Source organism: Schistocerca serialis, chromosome 1 (assembly GCF_023864345.2).
Source record: "Schistocerca serialis cubense isolate TAMUIC-IGC-003099 chromosome 1, iqSchSeri2.2, whole genome shotgun sequence".
NCBI lineage: Eukaryota > Metazoa > Arthropoda > Insecta > Orthoptera > Acrididae > Schistocerca > Schistocerca serialis.
In genome coordinates this window covers 715,908,687-715,932,908 of record NC_064638.1, presented here as the reverse complement: position 1 = coordinate 715,932,908, position 24,222 = coordinate 715,908,687, and the positions used below count along the sequence as shown (strand labels likewise).

Sequence of the window (24,222 nt, the reverse complement as noted above, 5' to 3'; positions counted from 1 at the left end):
GGTTACCAAAACTAAACTTTCCTTAACAACTTACTCGTTGAAGTTTCTACGAGGTCGAATAGAATGCAAATTCATCAGCGACGACTTTTTAGTTTCACGTCTCTTACAGTACATTATTTTTTTATCTCGATTGCCTTTATGTTTTCATGATGAAATATGTATCACAAGCACCTATTTATAAACTTCGAGAATACTCCTTTTTTTTAGTTCAAATATGTTAGTGCTTCTGTTTTCTACCACAGGTTCAAGTAAAGAATTATTTTTCTAGAAAACATTCTGTAACTTTTTCGTAACGCTGGCAAGAATTTAATTTTGGATTGTACTCCATCGTACTCTAGACTAGAAGCAGAGATGTCTAATTTTTTCACAATTTTTATTGCCTTTTGAAATTATCATTAACTGGCGAAGTTGTAAGAAGATGAGATGTCGCTCGCCAGCCTAGTTTCGTGACAGCCACTGTAGTGGTCTCTGGCGCTGTATGATGGTCCGAAAGAACTCTTTTAGACGCATGGATAATGTGTGAAAACTGAGCTACCGTACTGGTGTGCAAGTCCATCCCGTGCGGAAAATGTTTCTACGAAAGGGCTGGGTCGGACCAAAGCTCACATGCGTTGCTGGGGTGCCCCATAATCTGGGTACAGGAGCGGTGTTGGGACCTGTAGATTCCGGTCGAGGCAGTTGCCCTGAGGGGTCTACAGAGCGAGTCGCAAGCGACCACGGTCTGCGCAGTCAGGCATCGGAGTTCGGAAAACAGGCCGAACATGAATGGTTGTCGATTCATGTTAGTTTGATATGAAATGGGGCAGCACGGCGACCGGACTGAATCAGAAAATCAAAGACTAACTCGAGAGGAGTTGTGGAATAGTGTGAATGCTACTGTACTGTGCACGAACTTCAGATATCGTACGCATGCTTTCTATGAACTCAGAAGTATAATAAACACAGTGCTAGTACAAAATGTTCTGATTTAAAGAGACCATTCTCATCTTTTTTTGTGTTACTTAGTTTCACTTAGGCACACGGTTGGAACTTTATTACCATAATACGTGTACCTTGGGGGTAAAGTTGCCCGCCAATACTCTCAGGTTTACCAGTTCGATGGCAAACCAATAGCACAGCTAGCTGAAGAATGCAGCACTGAAGAACCAACATCAATCTAAAACCGTCGCGGGTCTTTCATTCCTACAACAATGACGTCAGTAATTACAGAGACGTGGTGTATGTTACAATCGGTTGTGTGGAAACAACGGAATAAGATAAGCCCACGTCGAGAAGTGATAAAAATACCAGAGATGAGCTGTCGAGTTTGGACCTACCCACTAGCATACAGTAAATGAAGTTCACTGATGTGCTGTTGCATCAACGTGTTTACAAGGAATGATGTATCACTCCCAGCCATACAACACGTTGTAAGAACAGTGATCATACAACTACCTTAACCGACAGCGAAAGGAGACGAGCGGAGCGTTACGTCTTGTGGCGGTTGGTTTCAAATCTGACAGGAGCTGCTAACGTCAGTGAATGCAGGTACATCTCAAACAATTTGCTAGCGAACACTGCGAAGGGAACGGCATGAAATGGCGATCTGCATTCAGGTACCTCAAAAAAGCCTACTGCTCACGATGGTAGATACAATTGACCTTTTAGCAAGCCAAACAACACACACAGTGGACAGCAGCCGTGTAACGTGGTCCGAATTTTTCAATGTGTCTTTTGAAACGATGCAAGCCACCGAGCGCATAGAGTAAGCTGTAGACACTTGCGCCTTCCAAGATAACAACAGCAATGTTTACAGAATTCTATGGATACGTGTCTAATTTGACGAACACTCAGCTGCCTCGATCCGAACGGCGGGTGAAACGTAGGAAACAGTACCCCTGTAATATGGAGGGTCTACGAGGCTAATTATAAATGTTTGCCTTCAGCTGGTTATTAGCATTCTTGAACAAACTTGTGGCTTCTCTTACTCGCCGATAGAACGCCGTTATCAAGGTTAGAGGTAGTGCTTTACAGTATTAGCTCGATGTCTGCTGTCGGATGACCATATTTCTGTCCAGTGAGCTTATTATTTGCCAGAAGTCTTTTTTTGTCTGTATCTGGATATATTTATACTTAACAGCCTTAAAGATGATGACAACTGGAAAGGAGTCACAGATGGCAATCTGCTGTCAGCTAATCAGCAGGTGGGGACAAAACGTGAGAGGCGCCGAGCGGCAGTCGCGGCAAGAACGGCCGCCGTGGTGCGTAGTTAATTGGATCGATGCTGGAATTGTAGGTCGTGGGCTTCGCCACTTCCTCCGGGGGTGGGGAGGGGGTGCGTGGGCGGAGGCGGGGGCGGACCACGGCCTCCAGACTCGAGTGCGCTCCTCCTCAACGGAAGCCGGATCCTCCCATTAGCCACGAATTTGGTATCCGCTCAGCCGGTGCAATTCATCTACCAGGCTGCGGTGTGAAGGCCAATAGAATGTCTCAATCTCTCTGTGGTTCGGGCTCGTTTGTTTTCAAGCTGCGGAACAGAACGCCTCACAGCGCTCATGTCATAATTCATACAAAAATGGAGGAAAATGGAGTTTAACGTGCCGCCGCGATTAAAGGTGGGAGTTCCGATGAGATTCTACATCTACATTTACATCTACATTTATACTCCGCAAGCCACCCAACGGTGTGTGACGGAGGGCACTTTACGTGCCACTGTCATTACCTCCCTTTCCTGTTCCAGTCGCGCATGGTTCGCGGGAAGAAAGACTGCCGGAAAGCCTCCGTGCGCGCTCGAATCTCTCTAATTTTATATTCGTGATCTCCTCGGGAGGTATAAGTTGGGGGAAGCAATATATTCGATACCTCATCCAGAAACGCACCGTCTCGAAACCTGGACAGCAAGCTACACCGCGATGCAAAGCGCCTCTCTTGGAGAGTCTGCCACTTGAGTTTGCTAAACATCTCCGTAACGCTATCACGCTTACCAAATAACCCTGTGACGAAATGCGCCGCTCTTCTTCGGATCTTCTCTATCAACCCGACCTGGTACGGATCCCACACTGATGAGCAATACTCAAGTATAGGTCGAACGAGTGTTTTGTAAGCCACCTCCTTTGTTGTTGGACTACATTTTCTAAGGACTCTCCCAATGAATCTCAACCTGGCACCCGCCTTGCCAACAATTAATTTTATATGATCATTCCACTTCAAATCGTTCCGCACGCATACTCCCAGATATTTTACAGAAGTAACTGCTACCAGTGTTTGGTCCGCTATCACATAATCATACAATAATGGATCCTTCTTTGGGGGACAGAAATTATTGTTGTCTTACTGAAAGAATCTTTGCAGTATTCGCCGAAAGTGATACAGGAAAACCGCGAACACCTAATTCGTGACGGTGCGGCGAGACGCGGTACAACGAACCAATCTCCCGAATAGGCGGCCAGTGTCCATTCCACGGCGCCGCTTCACTCTGTTTAGTCGACCACAATACTATTCTACGTAGGAGTGAAGGCGTTTCGGTCGGGTTATCGTTAAGTGTTTGTCGTGATATTTCACGAGGACACGTTGAAACACTCGACAGTATATGCAAACTGTTTTGAAATGATTCAAGTGCGATGCCCTTCCCTTAGTCACCACTGTAATTTTTTTAGTGTAACGTCACCGTGTGTTTCCTATAACGGCCACGGGAGGCCAAATGAAATAATATCGTCGTCGAGTAGTGCTCCTATTAAAAAAACTCGATATGCAGTCTGAGTGTACCAGCACTTCATTAACAAAATAGTAGTTACAACCATAAAATAATCGAAATGCTCAGTTATGTATGCTGATATAGTGTTTTACGCACGCACAGGCTCTCTCTCTCTCTCTCTCTCCCCCCCCCCCCCCCCACACACACACACATGCAAGTTGTGATAACCTTTCCTAAGACAACAGATAAGTGCATCGGTATTGCAGAAAATAAAAGTTCTACACAGAGTTCTTTGCGGCCCTCTCAAGCACTTTTGTGTGTTAATTGTCTCGGCTGCTAGTTCGCCGTTTCGCGGTCTCATCTGTCCCGGTCATTCAAGGTGTCGGCCAAGCAAGGCCACGAAATAAGACCACAGATACTTAATTAGTTTGTCGTATGAAGTAATCTCACGCGAAAAAATTTGACCTACACCTACTGGTATTTTTCTTCCACAATTATAGGAACATTTGCTACTTCAGTAACATAACTCAGGTTTTTTTAGCTTTTTTTTTAATACGTCATTGTCGCCTTTGACTGTTGAAATCGAGGCTGCTGTCAGACAGTGAACATGTGTAGAGGTTGAACGTTATTTATGCAGAAGTTAAGTGTCACTCAAACACCAGTCAAAATGGTTCAAATGGCTCTGAGCACTATGGGACTTAACATCTATGGTCATCAGTCCCCTAGAACTTACAACTACTTAAACCTAACTAACCTAAGGACATCACACAACACCCAGCCATCACGAGGCAGAGAAAATCCCTGGCCCCGCCGGGAATCGAACCCGGGAACCCGGGCGTGGGAAGCGAGAACGCTACCGCACGACCACGAGATGCGGGCAAAACACCAGTCACTCGGCCTATAGAAGTGATGACATATAAAGGGTGATGCAAAAATTATGTCTTATTGGAAAAAGAGTGTGCACCAGAAATTCATCGACGAACTTCCGCAGGTGTTAGCATGATGAAAAGCGAGGAAAAAAAGATATGAACTTTAAATGTATACCTCAAGAGCTAAGAGCACGTTATTAACTTAGACACTGTGAAATAAATCTCTTCTACTGCAAGCGATTTGCTTTCAATATATTGAGAGGTAGTAGTACGGACGAAAGCAAGAAAAACAAGTCCACTAAACACGGGCTCCTAAACGCATACCTACGAGCTACGAGCACTTGTTCATCTTCACGACTGTGAAACACATATGTATGCGCTTTACAGCCCAAGTATACTACACTTATTTTCTTGTTTTGGTCCACTACCACCTTTGAAAGTTTGTAGGTATAGTTCTGGATCACTCTATTTCTCCTGTAGGACATGAGTTTTGAATCACATGTAAATGTGTCAAATATTCTTTAAAATTTTAACATGAGGTGAAGCACAAAATTTTCGCAGCATTCCGTTTGAAATCGACTAACCGACCGGATAAGCAATAGAGGACTTCACAGGTTAACAGTATGAACACTCGTACACACATCGATGATGTCTTTCAAAAAAATTTATACGAGTATGAAGAGCAGACACGAAAAATTAAGCACTAGGTTTTCTCTGCATACTACAGACTGCAGCTCACTGCGCATATTAGTATCTAAACATTTCATGTGGCTTATTACAGTGTCTGACAAAAAACGTGAAACACACAGACGGGGGGGAGCAAACGAAATGAAACTTCACGGTTTGAAGTGGCAGTCTGTTTGATGTTACCGCAATGGTTACAAAATCGAGTCAAATTTATGAAAAGCTTGTCAGTATGAGTACAGTCGTCGTTGTAACACTGCGCACGCTCTGGTCCGGATAAATTCCCTGATTCGGTTGAGAAGTGTGTCACAAAGCCACTGTACCATTTCCTGAGGCCAGCTGACCCCCTATTGTTGAAACGAACTCTTGATATCCTGGATGCCGGCACTGGGACGGAGCTGACGTCCGAGATGTTCTGTCGGGGACAGGTCTGAGGATATCGCTGGCCACGGGAGCACATCATCATCATGTACACGGTTCATAGGGACCCGTGTCACAGGGGACGATGATTGTCCTCTTGAAAACTGGCACAACGATACCGCTGCATGAACGGTAAACATACTATCGTGACGTCAGAGTTCCTCAGCCACTAGCAACCATGACCTGAAGTAACAGCCGATGGCTACCCACACCACGACGCTAGGAGTACCCCTGCTGTGCCTTTCCGAAACACTGGAAAAATGGGACCCCTCACCATGTCGTCTGATACGACAGAACGATGGTCATTCCGGGTAGTGCTGAACCGCGATTCATCGCTAAACACAATGCGACGCCATTCGCCTGACGTACATGTTTCACGCTCACGACACGACTCCCAACGCAGCTGTTTGCGTTGTTGTTACCGGCGGTCTACGCATGGGACGCCAATTCCCTGGTCTGGCTGCTGCTAGTCTCCGGCACAAAATGTTGCCGGGAGTCACTTCTTCTCGGATGGCAGGCCTATATGCGGAGGGATTACGAGGTGCTTGTTGTACAACGCGGCAGTCCTCGCTTGGAGCCGTCAGACGTGGTCGATTGGGAACTTGACGACGAGTATGCCTGCCCTCACGTTGTCATGCAGTCCGACATGCAGTGCGACATCCAAATCCCCACAACTCTAGATATTGTAAGATTCCACCAGTCGGTCGAAAAGAGACCCACAATGAGGTCCGTTCCAAACTCTGTCAGATGCTACGCACATCAAAACGAGTTTTGCATCACCCCGGTTCCCAGAACTCCTGAAGATAGACGTTGACTGTGGATATTGTATCACAGTCACAGCCCCTTTGACTGTTCAGAGATGTCACTACACCCGCCCAAAGATATAAATAACCATGCATGAGCAGCGCTTGTTAGACGGATGGGGTCCGACAGCTGACTAGTTCCAGCCATTCCACCAGGAAGGACGTACACGGCTCGTGTTGTCTGTAGTTCAGCCATGCCTAGGCGGTCAATACAGCGGTTCGATCGCGTCCGCATTGATACTTTGTGCCAGGAAAGGCTCTCAACAATGGAAATGTCCAGGCGTCTCGGAGTCAACCAAAGCGATGTTCTTCGGACATGGAGGAGATACAGAGAGACAGGAACTGTCGATGACATGCGTCACTCAGGCCGCTCGGAGGAATCCTGACAGCAATGCCACCATGTTGAATAATGCTTTTCGTGCAGCCACAGGACGTCGTGTTACGACTCGAACTGTGCGCAGTAGGCTGCATGATTTGTAACTTCATTCCCGACGTCCATGGCGAGGTAATTCTTCGCAACCACAACACGGTGCAACGCGGTACAGATGGGCCCAACAAAATGCCGAATGGACCGCTCAGGATTGGCAGCACATTCTTTTCATCAATGAGTGTCGCATATGCCTTCAACCAGCCAATCGTCGGAGACATGTTTGGAGGCAACCCGGTCAGGCTGAAAGCCTTAGACACACTTCTAAGGCGGAGGTTCCCTGCTGTGTTTCGGTGGCATTCTGTGGGGCCGACGTACGCCGATAGTGATCGTGGAAGGCGCCGTAACGGCTGTACGATACGTGAATGCCATCCTCCGACCGATAGTGCAACCATATCGGCAGCGTATTGGCGAGGCATTCGTCTTCATGGACGACAATTCGCACCCCCATGGTGCACATCTTCTGAATGACTTCCTTCAGGATAACAACATCGCTCGACTAGAGTGGCCAGCATGTTGTCCAGACATGATCCCTATCGAACATGCCTGGGATAGATTGAAAAGGGCTGTTTATGGACGACGTGACCCGCCAACCACTCTGAGGGATCTACACCGGGCCAAAGCTGAAGAGTGGGACAATCTGGACCAACAGTGCCTTGATGAACTTGTGGGTAGTATGCCACGACGAATACAGGCATCAATGCAAGAGGACGTGCTACTGGGTATTAGAGGTACCGGTGTGTACAGCAATCTGGACCACCACCTGTGAGGGTCTCGCTGTATGGTGATACAATGTGTGGTTTATATGAGCAATAAAAAGGGCGGAAATGGTGTTTATGATTATCTCTATTCCAATTTTCTGTACAGGTTCAGGAACTCTCGGAACCGAGGTGATGCAAAACTTTTTTTTTAATGCGTGTAGTAACGGTGACTCACACCAGTAGGCGGCATCTCCGTGTCCATCACAGCGATCACTCAGCATCTGACGCTGTTTACGCCTCTTATACACTGTGTTCGGAAATTCCCGTTACAAAAATCTGGGGCTTGTAGAGTGGAGTCGGTAGATAATATTTTGAACAAGAATCAATGTCCTGAAATGTACTGTTACCGTTCTACGACGATTTCAGTTCAGGAGTTTAACTCATTCACATCTGCTTGAGGAACTGAATTAGGCGTGACACATTACAATTATTAGGTAACAATTCGAAAGGAAACACAACGAAACATCCATTTATCACTTATGCACAACTGCTTGCATTAACACTTAAACATTACGTGTTTACATTATTTCAGAACAAAAAGGAATCCAACATACTTTACCCACTACAGAATAGTTCTGATGCAGGCAGACGTTAAGTGACATCACGTGACCGACTAACTTAGCACACGTTATTCTGTCTACCTTAACATACCAGGACAAGCAACTCTGAGATTGCCGGCCGGAGTGGCCATGCGGTTCTAGGCGCTACAGTCTGGAACCGAGCGACCGCTACGGTCGCAGGTTCGAATCCTGCCTCGGGCATGGATGTGTGTGATGTACTTAGTTAGGTTTAATTAGTTCTAAGTTCTAGGCGACTGATGACCTCAGAAGTTAAGTCGCATAGTGCTCAGAGCCATTTGAACCAGCTCTGAGATTTTGTTTTTATTTCTCCGCAACGTGGACGCGTTACACAAGTAAATTGAAAGTGTCGTAGAACGAACATGGATTTCTGTCCAAAATACTATGCACTCATTCCTCTCTACAGCTCCTATGAGTTTGTAACGGAAATTTCGAACACACTATACTTTTTGCCAGCCCTGCTAAAAACACAAAACACGAACGATACTAATGCACTCTGGCTGTTCTACCTGTCACAGAGAATTGCACGTGTATTCATCCCCATACGCATCGAAGCTGCGTACGTGTACGAAAAAATGTTCAAATGTGTGTGAAATCTTATGGGACTTAACTGCTAAGGTTATCAGTCCCTAAGCTTACACACTACTTAACCTAAATTATCCTAAGGACAAACACACACACACACCCATGCCCGAGGGAGGCCTCGAACCTCCGCCGGGACCAGCCGACGTGTACGAAGTTACATTGACAATCAACCATGTTTCTAGCTGCTTCACCTTTTTTTTTATCAAATACACTATATAAATCAAATACGATGCATAAAATATTTCTATTAAAATCTGCATTACATATGAGTGCATCGGCCAGCTAATTATAACGGTGAATTAGTATAAGTTCAAATGCGCTTTTATTCTTTAGCTATATTTTTGGATTCCGGTGAAATAAGAAGTGTTCCATTTCTACCGTAGGAAACTAGTGCACACTGGTGACTTCGTTAAAAAGTGCGGGGTTGTGAGAGATGCTATCGAGTAGCTAATTGCATTACAATGCTATTATCTAAACACGAAGAGTGAAGTCATCTTCTGTCTGCGAGAGACTTGTACCTCGCGCCAGTTAAAACTCGTTGGAATGCAGCCTGGCAAGGCATGAGTGGAAATGAGGCCACTCGCGTTCTCAGGGCCACAAAGGCGCTGCCAGCTGTGGTTATTGTAAGATGTGACACTTGTTTATGTTATGTTTACTGAGAATTCAGCAATGGGTGCGCATAGGGTTTGCCGTTACGTACTAACGTTTCTGATCGTATCGTCAAAATTCATGTACGACACGGGGGTACCTTGTTACCATACAGTAAGACTGCAAGTACAAACAACAAATTGCAACACAACTTGATCTTAATGACCTTTTCTTTCCATAGAGTCTTACTATCATATCGGTGTGTTCTTCCACGGGAGGGATTTCTTTACGATCTCAGTAATATATGTGGCAGAAACCTCACTTCTGTTTCCGCAACATCCAGCCCCTTCGACGATCAATTCTGAAAAAAGGAAACAGGCAAAAACGTAGGCGAAGCAAAGCAGGAAATGCAATGCCTAACTTGGAAGAGACACATCGCCAGTCGAATATAAGTATGAACAACTTCAAAATGGGAACAGTTATCCTCGTCATAATTTGTGCAGTAAGACTGACTGGTAAACATTTTTTTCTGACTAAGAGAAACAACGTTATCAGCAAAAATATACAGATACAGACGTTTAAATATTTTCTTTGAAACATGTGTGGTCAGTTCTGAAGTTACCAATATTGTACTCGCAACAGTCCCGTAATTTTCAATCCCTGCATGAACTGCTTCAACGGAATTTCTTATTTCATTTACTCCGCAATTCCATGTAATGTTAATTTACACTTCATCTCTACTCCATCCCTAACGTCGAATCTGAAAGCGTGTTCAGTATTTCCGAAGCAGCTATTAACCAGACTCTCGTGGATGACTAGCCTACTACTGCGATTTAGCGGTTTCTCAATCCCAGCTTCCCTGCCTCGCGTTCTTTCAGATTAGTGAATGCAATTTGTAGTGGCAACTTGAGGGCAACCGGCATTTCCTTCACTTTTAGATTCTGTTTCATTATAACTGTTTAATAAACAGTTGTTTAGCCAGAATGAGAGATACTTGAATGGGCATGTATTATATATTTACAACGTACTTATTACAAAATATTATCACCTTTGCAGCATCATTAATTTAGGAACAGAGAGACGAATTCACGAAATCTCTTCATCTGGAAATAACATGTACTGCGCATTATTTACTTCCTTTAACCTCACAATTAAGACTGAACCTCTCTTTTTAATTGATTTTCTTTTGCATCATCGTAGTAATGCAAAAAAAAAAAACGATAATAGCAATAGCCGATGAGTGAGCGAAATGGAAGAGTATGTGCATGTGTCACATTAGTCCCAGAAAAGTACGTATTTTAGTTCTGATCCTTCTCTCGCATGCAGAGAAGTATCGCCATACACAGCTTCCACAACTTTTAATACCTCCTCGTTTTTTTTGTCTCACATTCAACGTCCACTGTCTGTTGTATTCGAAACACGCATGCGCTAAATTCCCAAAAGTGAGGATACTGAATATCATGTGAAGTATTCCGAACTAAAAGTATAGGAGATGTTCAAACTCAGAGCGATGTTTCTAAACGAAAGTATTCGACTGAAAAATATGACATTCCTGCTTCTTTATACTCTTATTTCGGTTTCATGGTACGTTGCTCTGTTTTTTCTCTTTTACCTGTTCAACTGCAGCTCTAGAATTCCCTTTACCGAAAAATCCACGCAAATAACGAATCATGAGGCGTCATATTTGATTTTTAATTTTCTTGACTCGCAGAACATAGTCTATTTGGGGTGTATTTTGCCTTTTTTAGGAGCCGTCTGAACTGGGAAAGTTATTACGAATGTAATTATCTGCCCATTTTTCGTAAGGCATGTGACATACGGAAGATTAATATTATCTTCTCGTTACAAACCATAATAGAAAATTTATTATCGGTATTTTATAAACATTTATATTTGTTTCGTGTAGTGTGCGAAGCAGTTTTGTAAATAGCCATATCGCCGTGCATTAGGCGACGCTCGTTCCATTTTACTTTACTGTGTGACTGTTCTGGTGCGTTAATTCGCACACCCGGCAACATTTCCGATTCAGATACGATTTAGGCATTTTGAACGAATTGGTTGCGTGCCTTTGGCTGTGTATAAAAGAAAGGCAGAAGAGAGACGGAAACACGTGTTTAAAAAAAGAATTCAGGTGAGATGACAGAGTGGAAAAATTTGTAATGCAGAAAGCTAGCGAGTGCACGCAATACCTCCAGAACTAGTTACCACAAAGTTTGAGGGAAGACGTAGGTCGAAGTTCGTACATTGTCCAAGTCCCAAAGTACTTCCAGTGCTGAACAATGAGAGGCGTGAGGAGGCACGAATGTAGTAGGCGTCACCGCAAGTGGCTAGCCACTTTAACCTATGCCACCATCTACTGCCGCTTTTATCGCGGTATTGCGCAGTATTTGACAGACAGGCTGGTTTCCGTAAATTACTACAGGAGAATGGTTCACAGTTTTATTGAAAGGTTAATATCGAGTCGGTTCCCATTATTGCCTTGTCCGGCAGATTGTTGCATCTCTAATGACCTCAACGGTACATTGAAATCTAGCTTCGCTTCGTCTCTTTATTCTTATTTTCGCGTTCGTTCTCCCACTAACTGCACCTGAAGATGATTGATGGCGATTTTTCAGTCAGCCCTGGAAATTTGTATTGCAATGTGACTGAAAAAATATTATTTCAGCGTCGTTGGTGTTGACTCGGGTTCAAATGTTAATTAATTATCCGATTAGAAGTTCTATATCCACAGGAAAGAAGAGAGATATCTGTACCAGTTTAATTGTATATTTTATATTGTTTTCACATTCTGTGTGTCCAAGGTATGAAGCTGTAACATCTTGTGTGTGTGTGTGTGTGTGTGTGTGTGTGTGAGAGAGAGAGAGAGAGAGAGAGAGAGAGAGAGAGAAGAGATAACAGTGAGGCGTTGCATTAGTTATACTGATGCAGCAAGTAAGCCGTTTAGTTAAGGTACTTACGACGTTGTTCTGAACTAGCATGGCCACAGTATGTGCCAAGCTGTTTCCGGAAATCGAAGCGCCATGCTAATTTTTTTTAATGAAAGTGTGAGTAATTTGTAAGGCCGTCCATAATCAGTGAATCGTTCAACTTAAAAGATTTAACAATAATTACACTATCAAGCATAAATTCAAAGTAAAAATAAAATTCCTACAGAGTAAAAAGAAACAATACAGAACAGGGGCCTCTGCCACTGCGACATAAACGGAGGAGTATGAAGGCGAACAGGCAGTGAGCTAAGAGAGCATTGTGTTTCCAAATTCACAGTGCCTGAGGGACATTTTACACACAGATGAGTTTTTCCGTTTGTTTCCAGATACGTTACTACAAGACACACCGCGATAGTTCTAATAAATCATGATACTGCCAGCGATTTCGCTTTGATATATATTTCGCGATATAATACGGCTACAATTATTCTGATTTAATCAGAATGTGGTCGAAAAATACTGCAAAAAATAAATAAATGCACTCGTAATGTGACACTACACTAAAGAAAACTTGTTTACAATCATTTTTCCTTTATTTTTGCACAGCTTGAGACTGTTTTAATGTTTCAAAATAAGGTCCTAGACTTCTGTTTTTACTTAACCGCCTACTTTTTGGAGCATTTTGTACATGTATCGCACAACACTAGTACGACGTTATGAAATTCAGAACTATTACATTATACACGCAGCTATTTTTGGTAAGGTTAATTTGCAGTTTTAACATATATTTGAGGACAGCCGTCTAACCGTCGAAGATATCAACGTTTTTTGTCATAGAGTGCGGTTGCAAAAAAGAGAATAATAGAGAGATGCTTGCGGATATTGTCGGTTATTATCTCTGTGTTACTAAGGAGCACATCGTCCATAAGAAATGTTTCGAACGCTGTTCTTCCGAAAAGGCAGAGCAAAATTATCATGAGCAGCACAGTTTTAGTTCTTATCGTGTAATACATAACACATTTAGAAACTTAATCGATTATTTCCATGTTCCTCGAAGAATTTGTAGAAGCTCTAGGTACTAAGTTGCAACATCATTTTTTTTTTCTTCTGTCGATGTGTGTACATCTTGTAAAAGGAGTGGACCAGTATTAGGATCCTCAACGACTTAAAATATCAGACAGAGCGTTTTGGGCGCTTCATATAATCTGGAAGAATTCGTGACCAATCGTGGCTAACAGTGAAATCTGCGGAGGATTACTCAAAGCATATATTCCCGGTCTACCGGTCTCATTAGATTAGAAAAGGAGCAATATAATTTCGGGTGTTCACTCTTCTTCACAAGATACCGAAATTATTTCGGCAAACGTCCGGAACGGGTACTCGGAGATGGAAAAGATACATCGTGGCAGTAGCGTTTTCACTCTCAAAAAGGGCAGCAGAGATGTGATTTGCAAGCACTTTATGAATGCACATAGATTCTACCGTTTGATAAAACTACTTGGCTTCTTTATGTTCTCTAAAGTAGTCGGAAACACTCTGGAAATGTTTTTGATTTCTCTACTGACTGAAAATAAACTTTCGTTTTCTAGGGAAAGGGTGTTCAGTGATGCAAAGCTACTTATCTTGCTACTTGCGTAATGGCATGCCGTGCACTGCCGGCGATATACATGCTTCCATATCGAACTACAATACGCATTCTGAGCTGACTTCTACGATAAAAACGAGCATCTACAGAAGAGTGCGGCGCCCTCACCGTGCAGAGAGCTGAGTCGAGTTTGTTGCGGCGGTCAGGGGTGAGCCTTCAGACGTCTGTCAGTTCGGCCGGTGGCTGGTAGAGCACAGTGGTCGGTACCTGCTGTCGGTATGCGCTTCAGAGGCGGCCGCTGCTGCGGGTGCGGCGGTGTTGTGGCATGACGCGCGGCGCGCTGAGGTGGCGGGCGGCTCTCTGAGGACTGGCCCGGACCCAGGCAGCGCGCGCCGCCCGGCGCCGAGTGGTTGGCTGGGGGGGGAGCGGGGTGCCGGGGGACCGGGAGGGGGAGGGGGTGCGTGACCGGGCGTGCGCGCCACGCTGCGGACATACGCCGCCGGAGCTCTGCCTACCTGTTAGCCAGCGAGCAGCTCGCCCTTCATCAAGCGCCTCGCCGCATCCCTCTACTTCTCTACTGCACAACTGCGTAGCATCGGAGTTCGCATGCCACGGTCACATTTATTAAGAATAAAGAGAGCGAACGTGAGATTACTGTTCCGACCCGTCGGTACCCTCCAGCAGGTCACTGTACACTACACCTTCACACTCCAAACCACTATGAAGCGCATAACAGATGGTACCTCCCACGGTACCATGTATTAGCATCTCTTTCCGTTTCATTCGCGTATGGAGATGGGGACAATGGTTACCTGAATGCCTCTCTGGCGCTGTTGTAATTAGTATTCACTATATACAGTGGGCTGACAAAACTCATCGGATACCGCCCAATATCATGTCTCACCTGCTTTTGCCCGGGGCTCGACGTGGCAGGGACTCTCCAGAAGAAATACTCAGCCATGTTGCCTCTAAAGCTCTCCATGACAGCGAACGTTGCCAGTGCACGATAACTAGACAGGTCCCGTGGGATTTATACCGGGCGATCTGGCAAATCATTGACTAAAATTATCCAAAAACTTCTTCACATCCATCGCTAACAACTGTGGCCCAGTGATGTTGCGTATTGCCATTCATAAAAATTCCATCGTTGTTTGAAAACATGACGTCCATCAATAGCTGCAATTAGACTCCACGTAGCCGGCGGCGTAAAGGATCCAGTCCATTCTATGTAAACACAGCCCACACCATTGGGAAGCCACCATCACCTTCCACAGTGCCTCGCTGACAAAAATGGTTCAAATGGCTCTGAGCACTATCGGACTTAACATCTGAGGTCATCAGTCCCCTAGAACTTAGAACTACTTACACCTAACTAACCTAAGGACACAACACACATCCATGCCCGTGGCAGGATTCGAACCTGCGACCGCAGCAGCCGCACGGTTCGAGACTGAAGCGCCTAGAACCGCTCGGCCAGCCACGCTGACAACTTGGGTACATGGCTACGAGAGGTCTGCATCACACTCGAACCTTACCATCAACTCTTACAAACTCAAATCGGAACTCTTCTGACCGGGTGATGGTTTTCTAGCCGTTTAGGGTCCAACCGATATGATCACGAGCCCAGGAGAAACGCTGAAAGAGACGTCGCGCTGTTAGCAAAGGCTCTCGCATCGGTCTTCTGCTGCCACAGTCAATTAACGCCAAATATCGCCGCAATATCCTAACCGATACGTTCGTCGTGCGGCCCACTTTGATTTCTACGCTTCTTTCACACAGTGTTGCTTGTCAGTAGTGACCGCTCTACGCAGACGCCGCTGCTCTCGGTCGTTAAATGAAGGCCGTCGGTCACTGTGTTGTTCGTGGTGAGAAGTAATGCCAGAAATGTGGTATTCTCGGCACACTCTTGATCTGTGGATCTGGCAATAATGAATTCCCTAACTATTTCGGAAATGGTATGTCCCATGCGCCTAGCTCCAATTACTATTCAACGTTGAAGTCTGTTAATTCCCGTCGTTTCGCCAAGATCAAGTCCGACGCTTTTTCACATGAATCAAAGAAGAACAAATGACAGCTCCGCCAATGCACTGCCCTTTTATACCTTGTGAATGCCCTGTGTACATGTGCATATCGCTGTCCCATCACTTGTCGCCTCATTGTATAGGTAGTTGTAGAATATTCATGGACTTCTCACTTAACACTGTTTCCTGAAACTTTGTCAGTACCGTTTCGCGATAAACGCTGCCAGTTCAGATTCCTGGGCCTCTTGGTGACGTTCTCCCGTGGGTTAAACGAACGTGTGGTATTTAAGAATGAAGTTTCACTCTGCAGCGAAGTTTGCGCTGACTTGAATCTTGCTGGCAAATTAAAACTGTGTGCTGGACAGGTTCTCGAAGCTGGGACCTTTGCTTTTCGCATGCTCACCAGCTCAATATCCTTCCTTCCGTGAGTGCTAGCCCTACAAGCTACGTATGAGCACTCATTTGAAGATCTCAAGGTAGAATTATGAGTTACTGGCGAGGGAAAATCTGTGACGGTCCGTCTCGTTGAATCGTGCTTCGGTTTCTTAGGTGAGCACTTACCCATGAAAGGTAAAGGTCCCAGGTTCGACTGCCGGTTCGGCAAACAATTTTAATCCACCAGGAAGTTTCAAACCCGTGACCAATCGTGCCCACTTTTTTTCATACACGTTCAAAATCCCCCGTTAGTCCTGTTCGTTATCGGTCTCACAAACTTGAGCTATCTTCTGGAAGTGTCCCAAGAGTGTTTTCTAAACCATCCCTTTTGTAGACTCACTGCATTTTCCATTATCCCAGCAATGAACCAAAGTCTATCAACTAATGTACATACAGGTAAATCTATTTCATATCCCTACAAATTGTTATGGTCAGGTATTTGTATCAGTTGACTGATTACGATTGTCACTCGCTGATATTATAGTCGTAGGATATCACTTTTTTGTGTTTTAGGATGTGCACAGTTTTATACTTCTGCACGTTTAAAGCAGTACCGGAAATTTGCACAATTTTGAAATCAATTCTAGACCTGAAAGGATATTGACTTTAAGAGAATTGATTGGAATAGTAGTCAGCAATTCAAACAGCTCCATGGCGGTCCATGTTCGCAACGCACAAAGCCTCTCTGGTCTTTTGGCTGTCGGCCAAATGCCATTCTAATTACGAAAAGACTAAACATAGAAATCTAATTCACTTTTTTAAGCGAAGAAGCTGAAGTGATATTTCATGTAGACATGTTTTCGTATAAAACATTCTCTGTTTTTCTTTCGTCAAATAGGGTAACATAACTGAAGGAGGATGGTGGTTATTGTCGAAAACTTGAGATTTTACCCAGTCTGGAGACGCCAAGAAAACCAATAAGGTTTAATTATTGTCGTAGCCAGAAACTTCGTCCTCAGTTATGTTACTATTGCCAAGAATGACCATTGATTTCCTTCATAACTGTGCAATCAAACGGAGACGTGATCTTACTTCGGTTGTTCCAACAATTACTCCTACGTAAAGAGGTACTATTAAATTTATATATACAGGTGTCATGGAAGCTACTTTTTATCTGCATTAAAATAGATATATTTACTTCGTTCCGCATTGAGCACAAGCTAGAGTTGTTTTTTCAGTCATCGCTTAAAGATTTTACTAAGATTTTTAAGTTTATAATGAAGCCAAAGAGCCAAAAAAAGCGGTAGCTACACTCGTGTATAGTAGTGATCAATAAACAGGTCCCGAAATGGACAAATTCAGTGGTAAATTTTAACGATTCTCATGTTCACGTGGCTTTGAGGAACAAGTGTACTAGTGTACCGCTCTCATATGGCGGGTCTTTAGACGTTAATTGGAAATTTTTGGTAAGGACTATGGGACCAAACTGCTGAGGTCAGCCGGCCGCGGTGGCCGTGCGGTTCTGGGCGCTTCAGTCCGGAACCGCGGGACTGCTACGGTCGCTGGTTCGAATCCTGCCTCGGGCGTGGATGTGTGTGATGTCCTTAGGTTAGTTAGGTTTAAGTAGTTCTAAGTTCTAGGGGACTGATGACCTAAGATGTTAAGTCCCATAGTGCTCAGAGCCATTTTTGCTGAGGTCATCGGTCCCTGGCTTGCACACTAATTAAACTAAATTCAACTAACTTACGCTAAGGACAACACACACACACACACACACATACACACACACACACACACACACACACACACACACACACACACCCATGCCCGAGGGAGGACTCGAACCTCCGACGGGGGGAGCCGCACGAACCGTGACAAGATGCCTCATACCGCACGGCTACACCCCGCGGCCTTTAGACGTTAATAACCACCATAAATTTACATATACTTAGCGAGATTTCACACCCTATAATAATGCAAGTGTATCGTTTACGATTTACGAGAATGGATCAGAGATAATCCCAAAATAGTTCTGAATGACAAGTGTATCTATACCGCGGAACTTATTCGTACCTAAAGGAAGAAAGATTTAGGTCCTCAGAACACAAGCTCGGACTGAGGAGTAATGGGTGCAAATGCTTCGAGGATTACAGCAGAACAAGTTAGACGCAGATTACTTCCTAAACCGTTATTTCAAATTGATATCAATCGTTCTATTAAAGATCTCTAAATCTGCACGCACGGGTGGCGTTAGTACGGAATGCAACAAACTTTTTTCTGAAAGCAGGTTGGTTTTATTCAGGATTTCAATACACCATACTATTTCCCATTCTTCTGTCTACAAAACCCCACTTTTCAACATAATCTCCGTTCAATGTAACTCACTTACGCCATCTAATTAGGAGGGCCTGTATGCTCGCACGGTACCACTCTATACTGGTCGACGTCGAAGCCAACGGTTGTTCCATCTATCTACATCTACGTGATTACTCTGCTATTCACAATTAAGTGCCTGGCAGAGGGTTCAATGAACCACCTTCAAGCTGTCTGTCTACCGTTCCACTCTCGAATTGCGCGCGGGAAAAACGAGCACTTCAGTTTTTCAGTGCGAGCCCTGATTTCTCTTATTTTATCGTAATGATCATTTCTCCCTATGTACGTGGATGCTAACAGAGTGGTTTCACAATCGGAGGATAAAACTGGTGATTGAAATTCCATGAGAAGATCCAGTCGCAACGAAAACCGCCTTTGTTTTAATGATTGCTACACCAATTGACGTATCATGTCTGTGGCACTATCTCCCCTATATCGCGATAATACAGAACGAGCTGCCCTTCTTTGAACTTTTTCCATGTAACCCGTCAGTCCCACCTGATGCGGATCTACAAAAAAAAAAAAGTTTCCAATGGCTCTAAGCACTATGGGACTTAACATCTGAGGTCATCAATCCCCTAGACTTAGAACCACTTAAACCTAACTAACCTAAGGACATCACACACATCCATGCCCGAGGCAGGATTCGAACCTGCGACCGTAGCAGCAGCGCGGTTCTGGACTGAAGCGCCTAGAACTGCTCGGCCACAGCGGCCGGCGCGGATCCCACACGGCACAACAATACTCCAGAATAGGACGAACAAGCATGGTGTAAACAGTCTCTTTAGTAGACCTGTTGCACCTTCCAAGTGTTCTGCCAACGAATCACAGTGTTTGGTTTGCTCTACACACAACAATATCGATGTGATCATTCCAATTTAGGTTATTTGTAATCCCTAAGTATTTAGTGAATTCACAGGCTTCAGATTTGCATGACTTACCGCGTAATCGAAATTTAGCGAATTTCTTTTAGTACTCGTGTGAATAACTTCACCCTTTTCTTTATTCAGGGTCAATTGTCACTTTTCGCACCATACAGATATCTTATCTAAATCATTTTGCAACTCATTTTGGCCATCTGATGACTTTACAAGACGGTAAATGACAGCATCGTCTACAGACAATCTAAGACGGCTACTCAGATTGTCTCCTATGTCGCTAATATAGATGAGGAACAATAGAAGGCTTATAACGTTTCCTTGGCGGACGCCAGATATTACTTCAGTTTTACTAGAGACTTTCCGTCTATTACTACGAATTGTGACATTTCTGACAGGAAATCACGAATTCAGACGCACAATTGAGGCGGTAATCCATACGCACGCAGTTTGGTTAGAAGACGTTTGTGAGGAACGGTGTCGAAAGCCTTCTGGAAATCTAATGATATGGAATCAATTTGACATCCCCTGTCGATAGCACTCATTACTTCATGAGTATAAAGAGCTACTTGTGTCTCACAGGAATCATATTTTCTGAATCCGTGGTGACTATGTGCCAAAGTCATTTTCTTCGAGGTACTTCATAATGTTCGAACACAGTATATGTTTAAAACCCTATTGCAAATCGACGTTAGTGATGTGGGCCTGTAATTCACCGGATAATTCCTACTTCCCTTTCTGGGTATTGGTATGACTTGAGTAATTTTCCAGTCTTTAGTTACGGATCTTTCTATGAGCGAGCGGTTGTGTACAATTGCTAAATATGGAGCTATTGTACCAGGATACTATGAAAGGAACCCGACTGGTATACAATCTGGTCTGATAATGTAAGCGTAGAAAAGATGTGGAATGTTTTCAGAGAGATAGTATCGACAGCAATTGAGAGATCTATACCACATAAATTAATAAGTGATGGTACTGGTCCCCCATGGTACACGAAACGGGTCAGTTCGCTGTTGCAGAAGCAACGAAAAAAGCACGCAAAATCCTCAAGATTTGCAAAGTTTTGCATAAGTTCGAAATACAGAGCGTATTTCAATGCGAGATGCTTCTAATAATTTCAGCAACGAATCTCTGTCCCGGAATTTGATAGAAAACCCAAAGAGATTCTGGTCATACATAAAGCACACCAGTGGCAAGACGCAATCAATACCTTCACTGCGCGATAACAACGGTGAAGTCACTGATGACAGTTATTTAAGTTGCATTGCTACACAGAGGACATCTGCTTCTATGTTTCTTATCTTGGTAGTTGTTCTTGATTGGAATCCAGGTATATTTACTTCGCCTTCTTTGGTGAAGGAGTTACGCAAAACCGTGTTTAATAACTCTGCTTTAGTGGCACTGTCATCAGTGATTTCACCGTTGTTATCGTGCAGTGAAGGTATTGATTGCGTCTTGTCACTGGTGTGCTTTTGTATGACCAGAATCTCTTTGCGTTTTCTGCCAGATTTCGAGACAGAATTTCGTTGTGGAAATTATTAAAAGCATCTCGCTTTGAAGTACGCGCTATAGTTCGAACTTCTGCAAAACTTTGCCAATCTTGGGGATTTTGCGTTCTTTTAAATTTGGCATGCTTTTTTCGGTGCTTCTGCAACAGAGATTTGACCCGTTTTGTGTACCACGGGGGATCAGTACCATCACTTATTAATTTATGTGGTATATATCTCTCAGTTGCCGTCGATAATATCTCTCTGAAATCATTCCGCATCTTTTCAACGCTTACATTATCAGACCAGCTGGAGTGGAGACTGTTTCTTATAAAGCCGTTAAGAACATTGTTATCAGCTTTTTTCAAATAGATATACTTTGCGTTTCTTTTCTATGGTTGCACGTGTTACGGTATTCAGCCCAGTAGCAACTGCCTTGTGGTCGCTAACCCCTGTATTCGTCACGATACTCCCTATTTGTCCAGGATTATTTGTTGCTAGGAGGTCAAGTACGCTTTCGCAACCATTTACGCTTGGAGTGGGCTCATGAACTAATTGTTCAAAATAAATTTCTGAGAAAGCATTCATTAAAATTTTGGATAACGTATTATGTCTGCCGCCGGCTTTAAACATATTTTTTCCAGCATATCGAGGGTAGATTGAAATCACCACCGACTATAATTGTATGATTTTGGTACCTACTTGAAATGAGACTCAAGTTCTCTTTGAACTGTTCAGAAACTGTATCTTCTGAGTCGGGGAGTCGGTAAAATGATCCAATTAGTAGTTTAGTCCGATTGTCAAGTATAACCTCTACCCATACTATTTCGCAGGAACTATCTACTTCAATTGCACTACAAAGTAAACTACTTCTGACAGCAATAAATACTACACCACCACCTGTATTTAATCTATCCTTTCTGAACACTGTTAGATTATTTGAAAAAGTTTCGGCTGAACTTATTTCCGGCTTTAGCCAGCTTTCTGTACCTATAAGTATTTGAGCTTCCGTGCTATCTATTAGGGCTTGCAGCTCTAGTTCTTCCCCAACCAGTTGCGACAATGTACAACCACAATACGAATCGTTTCTACAACTACCGTACTGTGTTTTACCTGCCCCCATTTAGATGGATGTCCTTTCTGTGGTTTCGTGAGACCCTCTAACCTAAAAAACCGCCCAGTCCCTTCCACACAGCCCAATTACCCACGTAGCCGCTTCATATGTGTAGTGGATTCCCGACCTATCAAGCAGAACACAGAAACCCACCACCCGATGGCGCAAGTCAAGGAATCTGCAGCCTACACGGTAACAGAACCGCCTGCGCCTCTGATTCGGACCCTCCACTCGGCTCTACACCAAAGGACCACGGTCGGTTCTACCGACGATACTGCAGTTGGTGAGCTCCGCCTTAATCTCACAAGCAAGACTGACAGTCTTTACCATTTCAGCTAGCTGAAACCAGAGAGAATCTCCTCCGATGCAAAGCGACACACGTCATTGGTACCGACATGAGCCACCACCTGCAGTTGGCTGCACCCTGTACTCTTCATGGCACCCGGAAGCACCCTTTCCTTATACGGAATGACTCCCTCCGGTATGCACACGGAGTACGCACTGGCATCCTTCTCCTCCTCGGCAGCCATATTCCTAATCGGCCCCATTACGCGCCCAACGCTGGAGCTCCCAACTACCAGCACACCCACCCTCTGTGAATGCCCAAACCTTGCGGACAGAGACGATTCCTCTGGAACAGGGCGGACGACTGCATCCGGCTTACAGGGCGGGCGACTGCATCCGGCTTAGAGACTTCGTCAGCCACAGATAACGCCCGAAACCTGTTCGTCAAACGAACCGGGGAGGCCCCACGATCGGCCCCTCTGAAAGTCTTTCGCTGCTGCCGGACTTTAGAATGATCTCCCACTCGACCACGGGTGAGGGGTCAACCCCGGGGCAATGCACCGATCGGGGGACACGTGGGACGTGCTCGACATCCTTCGCATCCCTGCGTGTCCCCCCCCCCCCCCCCCCCCCAGTGATGCCCCTTGGCAACAGCTTCAAGCTATGTGGCGGAAGCCAACACAGCCTGGAGCTGTGAGAGGATCATCAACTCAGCTCGCAATCACAGTTCCCATCCATTACTGAAGACACTCCTGTTTGAAGCTCGTAAAACTATGTAACAAACGAACGGTGTACTCGGCTTACTAGCAGCAGGAATTCCAAGTGCTATCTCACTGACAGTCTGTCCAACACTGAGCTACACTAACCAAAACAAACAAAAGCCTGTACGATACAATAGCGGGACAGTACGCTACTCTGTTATTAAGATAAAAGGTTGTGCCTAGTAAGCACTCGAACACGCAAGAAATTACAAAAATAAAGTAGTAACTACTACACAGGTATCTGTAAATATGAGTTGCTCCTGTTGGAAGCTCGTAAAAATATGTAACAAACGAACGGTGTACTCGTCTTATTAGTAGCAGGAACTCGAGTTGCTCTCTCACTGACGGTCTAACCGACACTGAGCTGTAATAACCTCCCTATCATCTACATACTGCTTCCTGCGGAGTATATCCCTCATTGGGCCAAACAGACGGAAGTCGGAAGGCGTGAGATCCGGGCTGCAGGGTGGGTGTGGAAGAACAGCCAAATTAATCTTTAACGAGTTCGTTTCAAGTGTACAGACTTGTATGAGGCCTTACGTTGTCATGTAGAAGCACAAGTTCGTTTGTATTACTGTAGCGACGAACACGCTGAAGACGTTTCCACAATGTCCTGAGGGTAGCACAGTACACTTCAAAGTTGATCGCTGCACCACAAGAGAAGACATCAAACAGAAGAATCCTTTCAGAGTCCCACAGACGGTTGCCATAGCTATAACGACTGAGGGCGCGACTTTGAACTTTTTCTTCTGAGGAGAGGTGGTATGGCGCCACTCCATGGATTATCATTTTGTTTCCGATTCGAAGTGATGAACCCATGTTTCATCACATGTCACGATGTTCGCCAAAATTTCCACGATGAGCCTCGTAGCGTGTAAGCAGTTCCGCACAGTCATTCGTTGCTCTTTATGATATTCTGTTAGCCGGCGAGGAACCCAGCGGAAACACACGTTTGAGTACTGCAACTGATGGACGAGTATGTCAGTACAATCAACAGAGAAATCACTTGAGAAGCGCGATGTCTG

General features: G+C 44.5%; 1 protein-coding gene across 1 annotated transcript in view; it reads right to left on the bottom strand.

The window, feature by feature from the left end:
• The window catches only part of LOC126481154 (neuronal calcium sensor 2), a 349,046-nt gene extending 334,771 nt beyond the window's left edge, over positions 1 to 14,275 (bottom strand). The window contains exon 1 of the mRNA XM_050104727.1: positions 14,069 to 14,275. The gene's annotated coding sequence lies outside the window, so the exon portion shown is untranslated. The remainder of the gene's footprint in view (positions 1 to 14,068) is intronic.
• Positions 14,276 to 24,222: the final 9,947 nt, after the last annotated feature.